The following is a 20,706-nucleotide window of genomic DNA, read 5'->3' as shown; positions in this document are numbered from 1 at the left end:
GTTATTCTTAACTTGAATATGGTTGTGTAGGTTTTGAGTGTAATAGATATGTTTGAATGAATGTACGTTTGTCTGTTTTACATAAATGAATGTTTTTATTTTTGGTGTTAATGTCAACCTGTTAACTATTTTAGTTACATATTATTTAAAGGCACATGTTGTCGTATATCTAATTAATGTCTCTACTTTTAGTCCTAATGTCGCCCTATCAACTATAGTACGACAAATTATTTAAAGGCACATGTTATATATCTAATGAATGTTTATACTTTTAGTCCTAATGTTACCCTATCAACTAGAGTAGGACAGATTATTTAAAAGCACATGTTGTATATCTTATAAATGTCTCTACTTTTTGTTCTAATGCCATTCTGTTAACACGTCATAGAACACAATCATGGTTTAACCCTCACTAAGTGGCCGAAGCACCACCGGTCGGAGAGGATGGTGTTATAATTGATCAACCATGGCTTAAATTCCAAACTTTAACATTCACAAACTTTAAAAAAAAAATGGCAAATTCATCAAGTTTTGACGGAAAAGACGATGGTGTGATAATTGATCAAACAATGGAGGACGAAAATGACGATTGTGCCATAATTGATCAAAGCATTGCCGAAAAAGACAATGAGTAAGGTGTGTATCAAAAATCGATATTGTTGAGAACTTAGGAAATATTATTGTTATTATTATTATTGAACATTTTTCTGAGGATTAGATTATTATAACAGAAATCAATGAATAACATTTTCTATGGTAATATCGATGATGGTAATAAGTGAATATTTTTGTTGTCATCTTACGAAGTGAATGTTATCATTTTTTAGCATACATGAAAAATAGATGATTGATGGAGTGTAGTATTTGATGATGCTTAACTTGAATATAGATGACTGATGGTGTCTAGTGTTGGAATGTAGTAAAAATGTTATGATATGTCTGTATGATTGGATATGTTGTTGCATGTATATCTAATGAATGTTCGCATCTTTGCTCCTAATGTCACCCTGTTGAATTGCGTAATTAATTCATTGTCACATTTTCTCGTATATTTAAAGCATGTCTCTACTTTGACCCTAAATGTTACTCTATTAATTTGCGTATTTAATTCAAAGTCATATGTTCACGTATATCTAATGAAAGTCTCTACTTTTGGCCCTAATGTCCACCATGTCAACTTGTGTAGGTACAAATTATTCATTGTCATTATTAGTGATGAAGGCAGAAAAATCGGAACTTATTAACGAGATGTATAAGAAACACACACAGGTTGTGGGTTTCAGCATTGGGAAAGCAATATGTCGCACAGTATGTTAATGAATGTTTTCATTCTTACACAATATGTTACTATATTAAATTCGGTAACACAATATTAGATATGTAAACAATTGACATTCTTGGTGTATTTCTTATGACAGCGTAATTTACAAGTAATGTTCTCATTCTTTCACAATATGTCACTATTTACAATTTGGTACCATAATTGATAAATATGTACCCAATTGACATTCTTAGTATATTTCATATGGCAGTGTATTTTACAAGTATTGTTTTCATTCTTGCAAAATATGTTGTAATATACAATTTGGTAACATATTGGGTAAATATGTAAACAATTGATATTATTGGTGTATCTCTAACCATAGTGTATTTTACAAGTAATGTTATCATTCCTACACAAATGGTTACCATAGTGAAGTTGGTAAAATTATGTTGAAACATGTAAACACCCATATCATTCTATATGTGACAATTTTAGAAGGTGATTCACCTATGACATTGTATATGTTAAACAATATACTTGTTATTGCACAATATGTTACCATATAAATGTTGGTAACATAACGGTTAAACACGTAAACAAATTGGCATTCCTTTTGTATTTCCTTTGACAATGTATAATCCTATTACGTTCACATTTTTGTAGAATATGTCACCATTCCAAAGCAGTTTACATATTGACAAATTAGATATTACACATTAGATATTTCATTCATATCATCAAATGTAGCATCATGCTCAATTCTTAAACATATACCAAACTACAAATAAACCCAAGAAACCAACAAGGCAACCAAAATCATTTTTTTATAATATTTTTTCCAAATACAAAATTAGTCATTCGAACCCAATTCACTATAGGTAGCGAACTACGGTCAATTTAGACATCAAAGCAGCCCCGAAAAAACAAAGATAAACAAATAGCGTAGACTATTGAAACGGAATAGGTAATCAAATGACCGAGGCGTAAATAAAGTACTTCATGTGAGGAGAACAAAAGATATTGTAACTTGAACAATTGCATGCACAAGCGCTGTAGACGAGCGCACCAATTGGCACCTCAAAGGATCATTCAATAAACTATCACAAAAATGTACTTAACTGCCGTAGCAGATTGGAGATCCAGTTAAACTGATTCTGCATAGCAATATCACATTACATTTCCTTTCACTAGCTAGTGAACAACCACATCACTTAGGTAAAACAAAGCAGTCTGCAGAGAGGTATTCTAACCTTCATTCCCCCCCCCCCCCATAGGCACAGGGAAAAACACTACTCCCTCCGCATCAGATTAAACTTCATAGTGCATTTTGCACAAGGAATAAGAAAGTTGCTTATATTGTCAAATCTACAAGTTGGACGTTTTGCGTGAAAGCGGGTAGTTCCAACAAGGATATAAAATTTAACCCGAGTTGGTCCGAAATAAAATAATATGAAGTTTAATCTGAGTTGACGGGGATTATCATTTAACACTCATGTAGCTCAAAAACCTGATAAAACAAGCTCAAGCTTCTAGCTAACAAATACATCCCCTGCCCTATTCAATTTGTTTCTAGCTTTTTGTCATTTTTACTTAGTCTATAACATGTCAGACATCTTCGACCATTCTGGCAAACAAAACATACCAGCGGGACTGATATAAGACCACAAAAATACACGCCTCTTTTTACCCTTACAGTTTTGAGTTAACGAACATATACCTTCGGCCCACCCAATTAAACCCCCCATCATCCTTATTTTAAAGGTCCTGTTATTGCCACGACTGAAATCAACTGTTCCACTGGAATTTTCAACTTAGTGGACCATTTTGTCCTTCTGTTGAAATGTCTAACACTTGTACTGTTGCGTTGAAATGTCTAACACTTGCACTGTTGCACATGTTCCACTGTAATAATGGGCCACCACTTTCCATTTTGTTGATTAAGACCAATCTTAATTTTTTTAAGAAAATGATTTAGAATTGTACGTAGATTTATTTTTATTAATATAATTATATTTAAATCAACTTACACTATTGTGAGACCGTCTCATATGAGAATTAAAATATCTTTCGAGACCGTCTTATATTATAATAATTTGAGACAAACGTAATACACTAAAAATTAACAAAAAAAGAAGAAAAATGATTTAAACTACTGTAGCAAAGTAGATACGAACATGTGAGAGGCCTTACAATAAACTTATTGTGACACCGTCTCATATGAAAATTAATGATCAATGTATAAAAGTGTCACCCTATAGGCTTATACAAGACTTTGTTAAAAAAAAACCGGGTAATTATACCATAAATCTAAAATTCCAAAACAAAGAGTTAAATAGCCGTAAGAGTCAAACTTCAAATATTAAAAGTTTCGACTAATCATAGTCAAAATATTATATTAAATAGCTTTACTTCAGCCATCGTAACGCTTATGTTGCTTAATATTCAAACCAAAAATGACAATAAACGCAAGTTCTTCCCATATTTGGAAGTTCGTACTTGATTCTAGTGCTAATGAACCATTAACAACTAACAAAAAGTTATCCACAAGCCAACCTAAATAGTATCTCCAGGGATCTCGAAACCAAAAAAAATAAGATAGTGAAGGCTTCTTTTTTCTCTGACTCGTCGACAATTTAGCACCTGTGAACATGAAATGGCATAATTATAGCATAATTATAAACATTTAGCAAATCAAGTACAAATAATCTCCAAATAGCAAACATTAAGATGGTAGGAAACTCACATCAAATAGATTCAAATGAAAATGGATAGCAAAGGGAATTATCCATGTTCGAATTAATTTCAAACTCGGAATCTGAAACTCCAAAATGATTTTGACTTTCACTACTACGAGCAATTTTCTCTTTATTTTTTCTATTCAAAGATGCTTCGACTATCTCTAATTCGGAAGGTGCTCTTTTGGTTGATTTTGTTGCTTCCTTCCTTCTGTTAAGAGAACCTGGTGGACGTCCTTTTGGGAGTTGAACATTTGGCTCTAATGGGAGCGGCTTTGATGCATCTAACAATATTGCAAGTCTTTCCTCTATTTCTTTCTTTTCTACGATAGGAGCTTCTTGGTATCTATCTAATAACGTGCCACATAGTCTAGTAATCCCATCATTATCACTATGATTTCCACCAGCATCGACACAAGGTAACATAGTTGTGTCAAGTATCCACTGTGAATCAATGAAATTCAACAACAAGCTACTTTCTTTCAAAGTACTCATCATGTGAGCACAAGGTAAACCCATGGTTGCAGTAAAATGACCTGTACATTCTGGTTTCAATGTCCCAAACTTCACCATTTCATATTGTTTAAACAAATGGCTCAAAGCAAAATGAGAGATATGGTTAAGGAGAAATTTAAACAGAGGGACACGACACCTATGAGGAACGCGAATCCGTTCACTTTGAAGCGTAGAGCATATTTCATGAAATTCATTTTCAACAGCCAGAGATATCTTGCTTACCACTTGAGCTAAATCACCAGTTGATACTTGCAAGTAGCTTTTTAACTTCGCATGTGCACCTTCGGCTCGTGAAGATACACGATTACCAAAATGAGGATGTTTATCGGTCCATGCTGTCACAAACATCTCCTTATATGGCATCCATGTCTCTTTAATGTAAGTTATAATAGCTGCTTTTTCTTTGTACAAAAGTTCAAGCAAAACCCAAGCTTCTCCAAATGATTTTTCGGACATAGCATACATAACAGCACTTCATGTTGATAAAAACATTTCCCAATCCTCGTCCTTTATAAAATGACTTTTGCACTTAGCTACTATATTTTTTTGTATGTGCCAAATGCATAAAAGATGAATACTTTGAGGAAACACAACCAAAATTGCCTTCTTGAGTGCCATATCTCTATCGGAAACTATAACTAATGGCTGAAATGTAGGACCTATCATTTCTTTAAACATTTCTAAAGCCCACACATAATCTTCATCTTTTTCTTTTTTTAAGAAGACGAAGCAAGAATAAAAGGATTTGTTTGAGCTAGATATTCCAATGACATCAAGCAAAGGCATCTTGTACATGTTAGTCTTATATGTACAATCTAATACATATACTTTACGATAGATTTTACTTAACATGACAGATTTAGGGTGAGCAAGAAATAGATGAGTTAAATGATTATCCTCATCACACTTATAATTATAAAGAAACTTTGCTCGACCGAATTCTTCAAAAAGTGCCTCAATCATGGATTTACCATCTAGCTTTCCATTACGAATTTTAATCTTGGCATTATACACTGTCCTAGCCACAGCTTGAATGTTCGGATTTTTCAAACGAAGAGAGGAAAGGATATTACTGGGTTGAACACCGGAAGTACTCAGTGTTTCAACTTCCAAAATTTCAGTTTTTGTTAATCGACGACAAGAAGGATGACCAGACATATCTTTAGACGCATCATGGTTATGAGAAATTTCATTTAGTTCAAGTGTCCAAAGACCATCACTTTTTTTCTTCCCTTGAATTTTAAAAGGACAGTTAGTAAGACGAGTACTTGTTTCCCTTTTTCGACTTAATAGCGGATTCTTACGCCTATCACGGTATACACCACCTTTATCACAACAAATAGTTACATACTCGTCTTTTTTGGAATTTTTAATAGATATAGCATACCCTTTTGCTGTAAAAAAAGATTTGAGATAGTCATACAGATCTTCTCGAGCCTTAAACCTCTTATGTTGTAGTTGGTTGACATCGGCTTCAAAATTTCCGGTACTTTGTATATCCATGTTAACTGTTATGAAAAAAATCACCAAAAAATTGGCCAAGTAAAAAATTTATAATCTAACAAAATGATACCAAGATAGTTCATCAACAACAATCAATCTGAGACTTATAAAAGCTCACTTAAAAACACAAAATTCACTTAAAAAAAACCGTACTAATAAAATCTACAAAGTCACAAACTTTTTTTAGTTAACAATTTAAGAATAATTAGGGCAAATTCGACATAAATTTCAAATTACTATAGTGCTCAACATATAATTAATGATTTAAAAATTAATTAATGAGATTAATGAGAATAACATACCTGAATCATGACATGGATCATCCATATATCAACTTTTTTTTTTGCAGCAAAAGGGAAGGAAGAAGAAGAGATTTAATAAAGGTTTTTTCTTTATGGGTAAAAGGGGAGTGATAAATTTTGGTAAAGTGAGTGATAGATTTTGGTAGATTTTGGTAAAGTAATGCGGAAGATTAGGTTGACTTATTCTACTTTTCTATTAAATATTAAGGAAGGGTATTTTAGTCAATCAAACAAGAAATCCAGTGGAGCAGTTGATTTTGTTCGTGGCAATAACATGACCCTATTTTAACCTATTCTTACTCCGCTTCCTCTCCTAAATGCTTTTGCCAAAAGCAATCGGGAAACTTCAATGAATATGAGCGAGTACAGTGACAAGTTTGAATGACAGACCTCAAACATAAGATTGTACTTTCCATCCCTATTTTGCATTCTTAAATATGAATTGGCCTGATTCTGGATCTTCTCCTGGAGGTAGAAGGTATATATTGTAAGTCTGCTGAACAGCTTCCTTAAAATTGTCAGAGAAAACAGCTGTAACATGCATGATCCTCTAAGACAGTCTTCAACAACTGTAAAAGTGGAAAAACTTGGAAAATTAGTATACACAGCAGCAAAACCAATGTTTAGAATTTGCCAAATATAGCACCTTATAAAATCTACACACAACCAATCCAGTCAAATAAAACAACCTTCAAAGTATAGTAGGATTCTGAAATCCCGTAAAATGGATTGAACTTGTTGATTATCTTTATGTAAATCTGGCTCAATGAAGGCTTTGTACATGGGATAGACCTGAGTGAGCATGCAAATAAGAAGCCAATCAAACAAGATGTACAGTTTCAGAAATTTGTTGGATAATTTCCTCAGGTTCTTGTCCAGCAAGTTGTATATCTTGTAGAACTCGTTTAACTAGGTCAAAGTGAACTCCACCAGTCACCGATACCTGGATATCCAAAAAATGGAATTTTTTTTCAAAATAGGGTAGTAGTTAACACCAATATACCAGAATTTTTCAGTGTTTTATCATACCATAAGAGATATGACCATGGTGGTAGTGGTGCAAAACATAGACAGCTGGGTCACTGGTAAGAGTATCACCCCAGCGTAAGACCCACGGGCACAATCATAAGTATGAAAATACGTCACAGCAGGATATTTAAATAAAAAACGTAAGGCAGACTGCAATATGCTGATATGCATCATGAAGGCAACCCAGTTGGAAGCCGGATCCCACATTCCAGGCTTGTCACCAGGGTTCGCATCTGTATTACCTCTCTCCGACAATCCAAAGCTGACCCCTTTTTTTAAAGAAAAAGGAAAGTGTAACGACGTCAAGAAAGAGACCTGTATCCTATACGGGAGCTTGTCTTCAAATCCTAAATGGGCACCTCGACATCCTTCCCTGCCTTAAGGTCATTTATATTCTGAAGCAATAACTGCCTCAACGAAATTGGATAAAAACTACTCCCTGCGTCCCACTCAATTGTTATCTATTTCCGTTTATGGTTTTAAGTTCGGGTTTGTCTTTTTTTTTTTTGGTGGAATGTTAATTTCATTAATTATAATCAGTGTTACAAGCATATCACCACCTTACATCACTTTACTGGCCCTCCTCTTACCAGTCACCACATTTTAGAACTTACTATTACAAACAACTAATTCTCTTACACCATTCAGAATCTATCCTATGTGGTATAGACCATACTCTAATACTCGCTCTTCCCTTAACTTGTTGCTGCACCTGCTGCAGAAGCACCCTTGGATGCCAAACTGCTTGTTCCACTCGACAAAGGTTTCTCACCCTCCATATCTGATAGATCAATGCTAAAACCACCGCATGCACCAGCTGCTTTTTCAACAGAGATCTGTACTTTAATCTGCAGCACCAAGTAATGCAATCCCGTACTGGAATCTCACAGTCCAACCAATCATTAACTATAGCTAAGCACTTTTGAATATAAGTACAACAAAAAAATAGGTGATCTGACGTCTCAGTATACTCACCACAAAGATCACAATCTCCATTAGTGATAACCCCAAGCCTCACTAATCTATCCTTAGTTAGTAATCGGCCCAGGACATACAGCCAACAGATAAACGAGTGTTTTGGACTGGTTATTCTGTTCCAGATGACAGGATACCAACCCACCTTCTCCTGCTCACCCATCAGCCATTTATATCCTGCAGCACGCCTGTATGCTTCACCATCAACCCCCCAAATGCCTTCCTCATAGCCTGGTTTCATCTTCTCCTTCACTTTGCAAATTTGTCTCCAAGTCCAACTAGTGTTAATAGATGGTTGATACTCAAACCAGTCCTGTTGCTTGATGTAGATATGGTGAACCCAACGTATCCAAAGATGATCCTCCTTACAAGCCACCCACCAAGTATACTTTCCTATCAAAGTAGTGTTCCAGGCCAGACTGACTGTGACACCCAGTCCTCCCTGCCTTTGACCCATAGAGACTCTATCTCATGACACAGAAGGGGCTTTATGATACTTATCAACCCATTCCCATAAGTAATTTCTGCAAATAGTCTCAAACCTCTTAATAATACCCTTTGGAATAATAAAGATCCTTGCCCAATATGAATATATCTGAGATAGAACATACTTGACTAATACCAATCTGCCAGCATAACTGAGCTTTCTAGACCCCCATCCTCTTATCTTTTCCACCATCCTCTCCACCAATTTAGAGCAATCCCCAATATATATCCTTTTGTAGGATATAGGGATCCCAAGATACCTAAAAGGGAAACTGCCCAACCTGAACCCAGACATCCTAAGAATCATCTGCAGGTTATCCCCTTGCAACCCATTACAAAAAATTTCAGACTTGTCCCTATTCATTTCTAGTCCTGAAGCCACTAAGAAAGTGAGGAAAGCTCTCAATATAACCTTCACAGAATCCCTATCTCCCCTACAAAACAACAACAGGTCATCTGCAAAGCATAAATGACAGAGCTTAAGTTGTTTGCAAAGAGGATGGAATCTGAACTCCCTTCTGTCTATAACCACATCCAAGATACGAGAGAAGTACTCCATACACACAGTAAAGATTAGAGGAGACATAGGATCCCCCTGCCTTATGCCCCTCTTACCTTCAAAGTACCCAAAATTGTTCCCATTGAGAGATAAAGTAATGGTTGGTGTAGATATGCATTCCATGATTAGTCTTACCATTCTCTCAAGAAATCCCAAGGCTCTTAACATATGCTCAATAAACGGCCATTTTATTGAGTCATATGCTTTCCTCAAGTCTACTTTCATTAAGCACCTAGGTGAACATGCCTTCCTATTGTATAACCTCACAAGATCTTGACAAATCAGAATATTGTCCACAATTTCTCTCCCCTTAATAAATGCACTCTGATTAGCACTGATAATATCAGGGAGCACATCAGCCATTCTGTTACAAATAAGCTTTGTAATGCACTTATATAGAACATTACAACACGCTATTGGTCTAAAATCAGCAACTGATTCAGGTCTAGTTTTCTTTGGTATCAGAGTTAGCACTGTTGAATTGAGTTGCTTGAGTAACCTTCCATTCATAAACACCTCCTTCACTGCCTGACACACATCAGCCCCAATAATATCAAAAGAGTCTAGAAAAAACTGGCTTGAGTACCCATCTGGCCAAGGTGATTAGTTTGCAGGAATAGAAATTTGGGTTTGTCTTTGTAACCCACAAGTGATATCCTAGCTATCCGTCTTTTATTTTATTATTAATATGTTTTTTCCTTTGATCAAAATACATTTCACAAAAATAAGAAGGTAAAATGATTAGGATGGAGGTACTATCATGTTTTTGTTATTAATGCTGAGTCGCTGAGCTACATGGTCATATTGTCACAAGATCAAAAATAAGAAGGCGAACGATCAAAGAAGTGGTCAGGGTAAAAATAAGAAGACCAGTCACGCGAATGTGGAAAAGTGAGAATGCACCAGGCTTTGGATTCTTGGATGAACAGTGAACACAACGTCCTGTATTAAGAAACGTTTCTCTTAGTGTGCAATTGACTTGCCTTGCTTGTTTCCGTTACTTACGATATGGCACCCGAATTAAAAATATCTTCAAAATAAAAGAAAAGGCTACAAGATAAATCTTTAAATGCCTATATAGCAGACGGGATCATGGGAAGAACGGAGATGTGGCAGATTATTCATACAACCGCTACAGGATTCACGATTGATTATATAATAATGCTCTTTTGTTGAATCCGTTTTTAAAATAATGGTCAAAAATAAAATATTTGTCGTTTTGGGTCGGTTTTGAAAATATTTGTCAAAATGGTGTCCACGTAGGCTCGGGATTTCTGGACCTAAAACACGCCACTACCAATGGCGTGTTTATAATGAGTACGGAAAGAAACTTCATTAAAAAATGGACTAAAACAAACACGCCATTGGGAATGGAGGGTTTCGAAGGGGAAACACGCCACCCCTAATGGCGTGTCTTATGTAATTTTTTTTTTTTTTTAAGTTCAGTCAGTTGAGGAAAATAATGGTTGTAAAGACACGCCACTACTAATGGCGTGTTTCCTTCACAAAACACGCCATTAGTTGTGGCGTGTTTCAGGTCTAGAAATCCCGAGCCTACGTGGACACCATTTTGACAAATATTTTCAAAACCGACCCAAAACGACAAATATTTTATTTTTGACCATTATTTCAAAAATGGACTCTCTTTTGTTTCAGAAAACCTTGATGTGTAGAAAAAAGAAAGTAGGTGGGATCTATTGTACCATATGGGAGTAATATTAAGAAACAATGAAAAGACAATGCTTCTTGTGTGAGCCTTTACATCGCTCCTGTAGACTTCTTGGCTAATTTCTTGTTTTTCTTTTTCTCTCTCTTGGGATTGCTGGGATTTCCTGCAAATGTGAGACTCTCTGTTGTGACTCTAGGACTAGGAGGACCTAGAAAAAAAACTGTTGTTACAACTGTGTAGAGTAGTATCACCAGGCTTAACCTACGGTTTTGTAGGTTTTGGAATGTCAAGAATAAAGTAATCCTTTTGGTAAATATATACAAAACTACAACTATCCAATTTTCTATACTATGATATCTACCGCGAGTGAATACACGTACCTGTCAGCATTCTGTCAAGCTTCATGTGTCCCCAAAACTTCATTACACAGTTGTCCCAGTCTCTCCCTCCGTTCCTCGCTGCCTGAGAAAGCTCGTGGGCGACACAACCTTCTTCCCATCCTTCAACCCAAGTGACTTGAATTGATGTTTCTCCATTTTCATCAAGGTTAAGTCTTTGAAAAGCAAGAAAAATCGGTACCATAGCTTTCGATACATCAGATAGGGGACGATGTAGGATCTCAACAGCAGTTTTTGCATCATTTCTTATGTTCATCTTCCTAATGCCCACACAATTGGCCAAAAAGGCCCCAAATAGTATGCTTAGCAGCTCACCTTCGTTTGAATCTTCGGACACATAAGGACAAGTTCTTGCAGCGAACCAGAGGGTCTCTCTGGTTCTAGTATCTCTCGCTACAAGTCCTAGAGAGGCGCTCCAACCTACCCCATCTATGAATTCCATACTCGCATCACTGTGAATAAGCAAGTCCACATCTTGTGTAATAGGTTTGGTGGTAACCACCTCAATTTTGCCATTGCAAATCCACTGCAAAAAGAAACATATTATCTTTCATTATCTTATATTCCCTAAACTATTGCAAGTGTGTAATAGTTCAGTTATAGAAACTATTTTTTGTATAATATATTTTAGTCATAATACTCCCCATGATTTACGTATATTAGTTGCTAGGGACTAGGGTAGATTTTAGATTTATGTTCCTCTTACTTTGTAGCTAATAATAATTATGCAATCCTTCCCTCCACTGTAAAAAAAACAAATGTAAAATACCTTCGGCAATTGAAAACCACCACTTTCCTTGATGTCAATTGAGAAAGTGTTGTCAGTAAGATGAGGATTCTGTGTATTGAACTCTTCCAACGCTGCTTCATTCTCGTCAGTAGTCTTGTCCTAATTCTATCATCATTCTCAATGGAATATGTGCAGGTTAGTTATCCTAGACTAGAAGAATAATTGCAGGTTTGCTATATGAGGGGAATGTATTACCATCGTTATTTTTCTTATTTTGAGCACTTTAAGAGTTTGCCAATTTATTTTGTTATGCCTGATATATGGCATAGGATAAAACACAATTACATATCCATACATTCACATTGACCTTCACGCCATCCATTGTTACCGATTCGATTCTACGATTTCATGATCCCACGATAGAATTTAATAAAATTCCGATGAGTTATTGGTCAAAAATTACATAAGGATTTAAATGTGAATTTAGTTTTGTGACTTGAGATGACTCGAACATAAATTTAGGGTCACTTGTTCGACCCGTGGCTTGACTAAATTATTGAAACACACATTATTAAATCATACAAAGCAAAAAAAAAAGTAAGATTATCAAAATAAAATTATTAAAAGTAAAATAAAAAAGCCTAACAAATCTACTAGTTAACCTCACTTGAAATTTGACACAATTAATATAATCTAACATCGACTGTGAGTTAATAATAGGGTAAATTGATAATTTATACCTGTTATAACACTGTTTTTCAAATTTTATACCTAGAATAATTTTTCTTCAAAACTTATACCAAAAATCCCTATTTTTCTCATATTTCATACCAAATTTCAAAAATGGACAATTTTACCCTTACTATTAACATCTCACCACCCATTCCTAACCCCATAAAACCTAACACTCCCCTGTGCTCACAAAAAAAAACACCACATCCACCGCAATCCACCTCTTCCCTAAACGGTGTTTCCGATGCACCACCACCACAACCCTAGCTAGCTACCCTTCATCACCAGCAAAATTCGCAGAACCTACCACCCTGCTACTTCATCGGCGCTAACACCCACCCAAACCATGCGTGCCACCACCTTATAACACCACTATTGCTGCACATCTACCTCAGCACCAACAATGGCGGACACTCCCATCCCTAATCCGCCTTCACCACATCAAATTCCTCTAATTTCATCAAAGACGATCTCGCTTATCCTTTTCTCCGCTTCGAGAAACACAACTTCCACTTCAATCCCTAGTTTATCTCCACCAGCAATCACCACAATCAAATTTTCATTCAAAAGTGATTACAATTACGTAATCGTAATCGTGAGATACTTGTCTGGGTATGTGTACTGAATCTGTAAATGTTCCACGAGCGTTGGCCTTGCTAGAGGACTTGAATTTCCCACTGCTATAATTTTGCCATGTTGCTCCATGGCATAGAATTCTCCCTTATCAAAAGTGATGTCAATGAATATTGAATAATTAAATGTTAAATGTGTGTGGTAGGATGTGTATATTTGGGTTAGTGGTACGGGTTCCATTGCAAGTTTAGTCATCCTAATCTCCATAAATTTCCTTGATTATTTTATTTTAATTTTTCAAATTTAATTTATTTATTTGGTTTTAAGAGGCGTGGTGTAGGGTACGGTGGTTATGGTTGTGGCTGATGGAGGTGGTGATTGTAAGCGGCGGTATTATGGTAATAGAATATAGCGTGTAACGATGGCGGAGTTGTAATAAAAGGGATGAAAATGGTGGCCTTTGATCGATGTTGAAGGTTATGGAGTCTTGGAGGGTGGGATAGAGTGGAGGTGATGCGGCAATGTCGACACTGGTGGTGTGGTGGTGTTATGGGAGGAGGTGGTTCAGGGTGGAGTGGGTTTATTCTGGTCGGGAAAGGGGACCAACGTGGGTGACAATTGGTGGTGATAAGTTGAAAGTAAGGGTAAAGTGGTCAATTTTAGAGAATTGGTATTAAGTATGAATGAAATAGAAAGTTTCGGTATAAGTTTTGAAAAAAAATTATTCAAGGTATAAAATTTGAAAAGTGTATTATTTGAGATATAAGTTATCAATTTATCCTTAATAATACGAAGAATTATTAACAGATGGAGTAACGACACTATACAGTAGGTCCTTACAGACCTAAGCACCATTACTAAATCCTAATACATTAAAAATAAAAGAAATTGAAGTACATGACGTAATTGATTGAAGTACGGAAGTAATTAAGTACGGAAGTGAAAGACAAGAATACGCGAAAAAAATTCATATTTGAAGAATTGCGCTCAATAAAAACGCTAATGTGTTAATGTACCTTAGTTTCCGAGCTAGAAACCACAGCTGCTGCTTTTTTGTCCTCCATTACTGTAAAGTCTGTAATGACAGAAGAATCCAGAAGTTAAAATAATTAAAGAAAATGATATACAAGTACTAAGCAATTGACAACTAGAATCGAAAGAAAATAAGCTAGATGAGCCATTCACGCTTGAGGATTTGCAGGAAGGAAGGAAGAGAATGAGAGAACTGAGAATGACGAAGCGAATTGAGCAGAACGAAAAATGGAGATGAGAGTTGAAAGAAATCAACTGAAAAAGAGAGAGAGAGAGAGAGAGAGAGAGAGAGAGAGAGAGAGAGAGAGAGAGAAGATCGTGTGGGTTAAGAATATATGTAGTGAAAGATCATTGTAGAGTGATAGAGAAGAGTGGTATATAGTGAACTTAGTGGAGACATGTCGCGACGTGGATTTGCAGATAGTGAGCGAGTTTGGGAATTAGTAGTATCAAGAGGTGAAACTAATGTGTGATTTCCTTGGGCAAGTAACGGTATGAAATGAGTTTGGGATTTTAGAAAAAAAAAAGGGTGTGATTGGAGAGCAGTGTGAGTGATAGCATGAGATGGTCTGGACTGATTGGTGACAAGTGTGAGTGATAGCATGATAAGAGAAGATCTATAGTAAGAAAGAGTGAGATGATACTTATATGAAATAATGGGATTTGAGTTCTGGAGCAATGCGAAGGTAAACGGAGCACTAAAGAGTTAGGTAGAAGTAATAAGGAGTTGAGCTATTAATTGATATTGTTGAGTGTAAAGAGAAAAGAAGGATAAAACTAAGCTGAGAAAGATGTCGATCGGAGTTATGTGATGTAGAAGTCAGGAATCGTCCAGATGTATGATACTATCATGAGGATGTTAGTTAATGGTTATATAGGAGTTTCAGGACAACATGATTAGTCATGAGTTTCGCTGAATTAAGGAAAGTAAGAAGCCGGGTAAAGAATTTACACGATGTGAGATCTTGGTGGTGAGTTGGGTGACGACACAATTTAAGGATGGATTGGACATAATGTTGAGGTAATTTTGTTGATGGATTTGATGTTCGTTATTTGGGATGTTAACCAAATATAGGAAAGAAACCGTGAAGTTTAGAGATGAGTGTAAGAGGTTTGATGTCCGAACAGTGGTAGTGTTGTGGTTTTGTGACTAGTGGTTAAGGGTGATGGTAGATTAGAAAGATAGCAATTCTAAAGAGGTTGATCTTGTATAGGCCGGATTTATATGTACGGTTGTGAGGAAGTGTAAGACGTGGTCTTAGGAGGCGGTTGCTAGTAGTTGGGTATTAGCTGTATGGTAATTTTTTTGGCAGGGGGTGATGGATATGCGAATGGGAGGATATGTTATGAGGGGAATACGATTTAAGCTCAGGTGAGAGGTAACTTTTATCAAGTGGTAACTTACGTGTTCAGGATTATCTAGTTGGATGTGATTATGGATCTATGACGTGTATAAATGTTTGTGTGAGGTTCTGACCTCATGAGAAGCGGCATGGTGTGATAGTTATAAAGTTGTTATCTGAATGTTCTGTAATATATGTTGGCTACGGTAATCTAATGGAATGATGTTCAAAAGTGGTAGTTTGGGTGACCTGGCATGGCTAGTTATACTTGTATGTGTATTCATGATATATGTTATTCGGTGACAAGGTATGGATGATATTCATGAGATTTTTGTCTGTTTTTTCCGTATAATATGTTGTGTTGTGATCTAGTAAAGCCGTTTTGAGTAAGTTTTCTTGTCCGGAAAGTTATACTGAGTCTTTATTTGTGGGAATTGTATGTGGTTATGATGTCTATCGATGTGGTTGTTGTGCCTTGGGTGGTAATCCGGGCACGGTACCTCGTGTTGTAATGCGGGTATTTTCGCGCTGCGGTGCGGCTGTTGGTGGCGGTGTTGCGATGCCGATACTAGTTATGGTGGAGTAGGCGGGATGATTACGATTCGAGTTTCGAAAGTACATACAGTTATACATAGATTGTTATTTTGTTTGATGTTGCTTCCTGTGAGTTTCGGGTTGTACATATAGACGGTTGTTTTGTTAATTAATGTTTCTTACCAGTTTTAGTCTGGAAGTAAGGGTAGAGTATGATATGAAAGAGAGTTGTGTATGTTTTTGTTGTTGTCATGGTATAGTGATACTCTGTTGATGGGACACACTTGTGAGAGGTTGTTACAGTAATTTTGATCTTGTTTTAGGATGAGGCTTTGGTAAACATAGTAATGGCAAGTGAATGGTGGAACATGTGTTGTACTTATCTGAAAGTTGCAAGTGGTTCATAATTTTATTGGGATAGTGAGTATAGGGTATTGAAAATTAGTATCATGTTAAGTTATGGATGTAGTTGATACGATATCGTGAGCCGTGTTGTGGAGGTAGGCATAGTTGGTGGAGTTGAGGTTAAGAGTTCATATTTTATAGGTTGGGGTTTTATTTTGAGTTCGTAGTTGCGTTATTGTGTCTTAATCTAGTTAGCATGTTTGTTTTTATGTATGGGTTGAACTTCGGGGACGAAATTCCTTTTAAGGAGGGAAGACTGTAATACTAAGGTTTTCTATGTCTCTGGGTACTCTATCGAGTGGGGCTTACTCTGTCGAGTAAGTAAGTTGTTTTACAAAACAGTGTTCTGTCTGATGGGTACTCGATCGAGTAAATGTGGCACTCGATCGAGTAAGGGTCACTCGATCGAGTAAGTTACTTTTGCAGGTTGTTTTGATCGGGTTTTTTTTTAGTAACGCGCGATTGAGATATTAAGCTTTCCATCACTTTCTTCATCATTTGTATATTTTATAAAAATCTTTCAAGAGAGAAAAGAAGTTACGTTGTCGACATTCGTCGCGTTACCATCAAATCCCAAAGGCTAAGATTGTCGGATCGTCACGTTCTTTACGCCGTTGAGTTCGTCGTGTCGAGGGTAAGATCCTTGTATAGTTTTTATGTTGTTTCGTCAATTTTGGTTAAACCCTAATTGGGTAGATTTGGGGGTTTTGGGTGTTTGATTGGCTTAGTAGTAATTGCATGTTTGTATTTGTGATTATAGGAGGAGATTTCATAGAAGACAATTTTGATTAGCTGCTTTTGACGGTATTGTGATGGCTTATTTCAGGTAGGGTTTCTCTACTTGGTATTAATTACATGGGATGGTTGATATTGATGTTGTTAGTATTGTTGTTGTTGAGTAATTATCATGTTGGGTTCTGATTTGGTGGCTGTTGATAGAAGTATTGTGATTACTGTATAACTGTCTGTGATCTTCGGGGTGTGTCCCTGGCTGAGTGGAGTCACTTGCGGGAGTGGCTTCATGCCCTTGATTCGCTTTCTGTGGAACTCGCCACAGAAGGGATGTGCACATTAATGAACTTGGGTTTATCGCTCGATGGAGATGAGCGGGGTTTAGGTGGGAACTGCTGCGGTCCCCCACTGGCGGCGAGGAGTACCTGTTGCGATGGGTACTCTGGCAGGGCTACACACTTTAGTGTGTAGTCAGTTGGGTGGAGATTGGAGATGGAGACTGGAGATTTGTTTGAGTTGTTTGAGCTGTTTGTGATATTGTTCCTTTATGGTTTTTGTTTTGTGTAATCCTGACCCCGTTAAATGTTTTAAAAACTGTGGTGATCCATTCGGAGGTGGTGAGCAGTTATTAAGCAGGTATGAGACGATGCACATAGGATAGCTGGGATGAGTCATCACGTTGCAGTTTTAAAAGTCTTCCGCTGTGATGGCTTATTTCAGGTAGGGTTTCCCTACTTGGTATTAATTACATGGGATGGTTGATATTGATGTTGTTAGTATTGTTGTTGTTGAGTAATTATCATGTTGGGTTCTGATTTTGTGGTTGTTGATAGAAGTATTGTGATTACTGTATAACTGTCTGTGATCTTCGGGGTGCGTCCCTGGTTGAGTGGAGTCACTTGCGGGAGTGGCTTCACGCCCTTGATTCGCTTTCTGTGGAACCCGCCACAGAAGGAATGTGCACATTAATGAATTTGGGTTTATCGCTCGATGGAGATGAGCGGGGTTTAGGTGGGAACGGCTGCGGTTCCCCACTGGCGGCGAGGAGTACCTGTTGCGATGGGTACTCTGGCAGGGCTACACACTTTAGTGTATAGTCAGTTGTGTGGAGATTGAAGATGGAGACTGGAGATTTGTTTGAGTTGTTTGAGCTGTTTGTGATATTGTTCTTTTATGGTTTTTGTTTTGTGTAATCCTGACCCCGTTAAATGTTTTAAAAACTGTGGTGATCCATTCGGAGGTGGTGAGCACTTATTGAGCAGGTATGAGACGATGCGCATGGGATAGCCGGGATGAGTCATCACATTGCGTTTTAGATGTCTTCCAATGTGTCAAACATCTTGTAGTTGTTTAGTAGTTGACAGTTTTGAGAACCTTGTGTTTCCTTTTATCAATTTTGGAGTTTGACTTATATCACTTAAACTTTATTCTTATTAAGTAAGTTTCGTTATTGTCATTTGATTATCATTGCCTCGGGTAACCGAGATGGTGACGTTCTCATACCTTAAGTGGTCCTAGTAAGGCACTTGGAATATGGGGTTGTCACAGGTGTCGCTTTGGTCGGTTGGGGACGGAGGTCGGGATTCTGGCCTGTTGTTGTTGTCGGGGGGGGGGGGCTTGGTAAAGGTGTTGGTTGTGTAGGGGTGGTGGGGGCGGCTGACCGAGAGAATAGAGAGTTTTTTTTTCTTTTGGTTTTTGATTTTTTGGTTTTGGTTTTTTTTTTTGGTTTAGTGAACAAAAATGACAGGAATAAGAGAATGCGAGAAATGAGTGAGTGATTAATGATTAGTGAGGGAGTGGGTAAGGGGAAATAGATTCGTATAGGAAGAAGATTATGAATGATTATGGAGGTAGATTATGGAGACTCATTTGTGGCCCTTCATTGAGATGTAATCTCATCCCTCTATTTTCCTCATCCAAAGGCACTTATGTGGACTTAGGGACTTGTAAGATGTTGTGGACTCATGGGAACCCTTATCTCTCTCTCTCTCTCTCTCTATCTATCTATCTATCTATCTATCTATCTATATATATATATATATATATATATATATATATATATATATATATATATATATATATATATATATATATATATATATAAATAGGATTCTTACATGCGAACCTAAAGTTCGGTGCGAACTTACGAACTGACTTTAAACCCCTCACATATCACGCGCTAATGTTTATGCGATAACCTGTAAGGCTGTAATCAATTTAAAACTCTTCACACACCTCTCTGACACACACAGTGACTCTAGCACTCAACTAATCTTGTCAATCTCTTTCTCTCTCATTCCTACCTACAACCTCCGCTCGCCTGTGCCGGACTTTTTGTTCCAGTCGGAAACCTCAGACAACGCCGACGCCGCTACTCCACACTCTCCATCTTTCTCTACTCTGTCTTCTCTTTGGCAACTGTAAAAGCGTTGCCGTGTGCCGACAGCACGGAGGACATCTCCGGCGTTAAAATACGGTGACCACGCATCGGTCTTTTGATGCCGACGGCATATCTTATCTTCTTGTTGATCTGACAGTCAGATTTGATGTCGACAGCATATCTGTAAAAGCGTTGTCGTGTGCCTCGCTCCTTCCGACTAGATCTAGTCGTCCTCCACCGTTTTTCGCACACATTTAGCCGTGTTAGGTGACTTGGTGATGATGTATTGGGTTGAAATGACGGTCAGATTTGTTGAGTGAGTTAGATTTGATTGGGTTTGACGCATTTTTTATGCTAGGAATTAGTTGGCGGCGTCAAAAGGGCGAGGTTCGGTGGTGCGCCAAAAATAGTGAGGTGTGAGTTGCGGGTCTGGGTCGAGCTTTGAATCTGGGTCAGTCGTGGAGCGGTGAGTCTGGGGTCGAGGTTCGGTTTATTTGGGTTTGTCGTGGCTCCCTGGTCGTTAAATGGTGGGGCTTGAGTGTGATGTGTTGGCGGTGGTCGAGAGGTGAAGGTGATGTGGTGGCGGAGGAGTGTCTGCTGAGATGGTTGGGCTGGTGGTTGTGTGATATTTATTAATGTCGCTGATGGTGGTTGTATGGTGTTGAGCGGCGTAGTGGTGGTGTTATGGTGGGCTTGTTGAATCATGGTGAAGCGGTGGATACACTAAATATCAGCTCGGATGCACATGGTATTACTACCAGATACACAAATCGATTTGTGAATCCAATAGTAATACCATGTGTATGTGA

The 20,706-nt window shown here is 37.3% G+C and overlaps 1 long non-coding RNA gene across 1 annotated transcript; it reads right to left on the bottom strand.

The window, feature by feature from the left end:
* Window positions 1–2,764: 2,764 nt before the first annotated feature.
* On the bottom strand, window positions 2,765–7,074 carry LOC141646008 (uncharacterized). Its single transcript, XR_012545271.1, has 3 exons — window positions 7,010–7,074; window positions 6,600–6,889; window positions 2,765–3,013 (listed from the first exon to the last, which is right to left on the bottom strand). It is a non-coding gene; the product is annotated as an uncharacterized LOC141646008 (long non-coding RNA).
* Between the last annotated feature and the right edge of the window lie 13,632 nt (window positions 7,075–20,706).

Source organism: Silene latifolia, chromosome 3 (genome assembly GCF_048544455.1).
Source record: "Silene latifolia isolate original U9 population chromosome 3, ASM4854445v1, whole genome shotgun sequence".
In the NCBI taxonomy this organism is placed as follows: Eukaryota; Viridiplantae; Streptophyta; class Magnoliopsida; order Caryophyllales; family Caryophyllaceae; genus Silene; species Silene latifolia.
The sequence above is the reverse complement of the archived record's forward strand: the minus strand, read 5'-3'. Positions and strand labels throughout refer to the sequence as shown.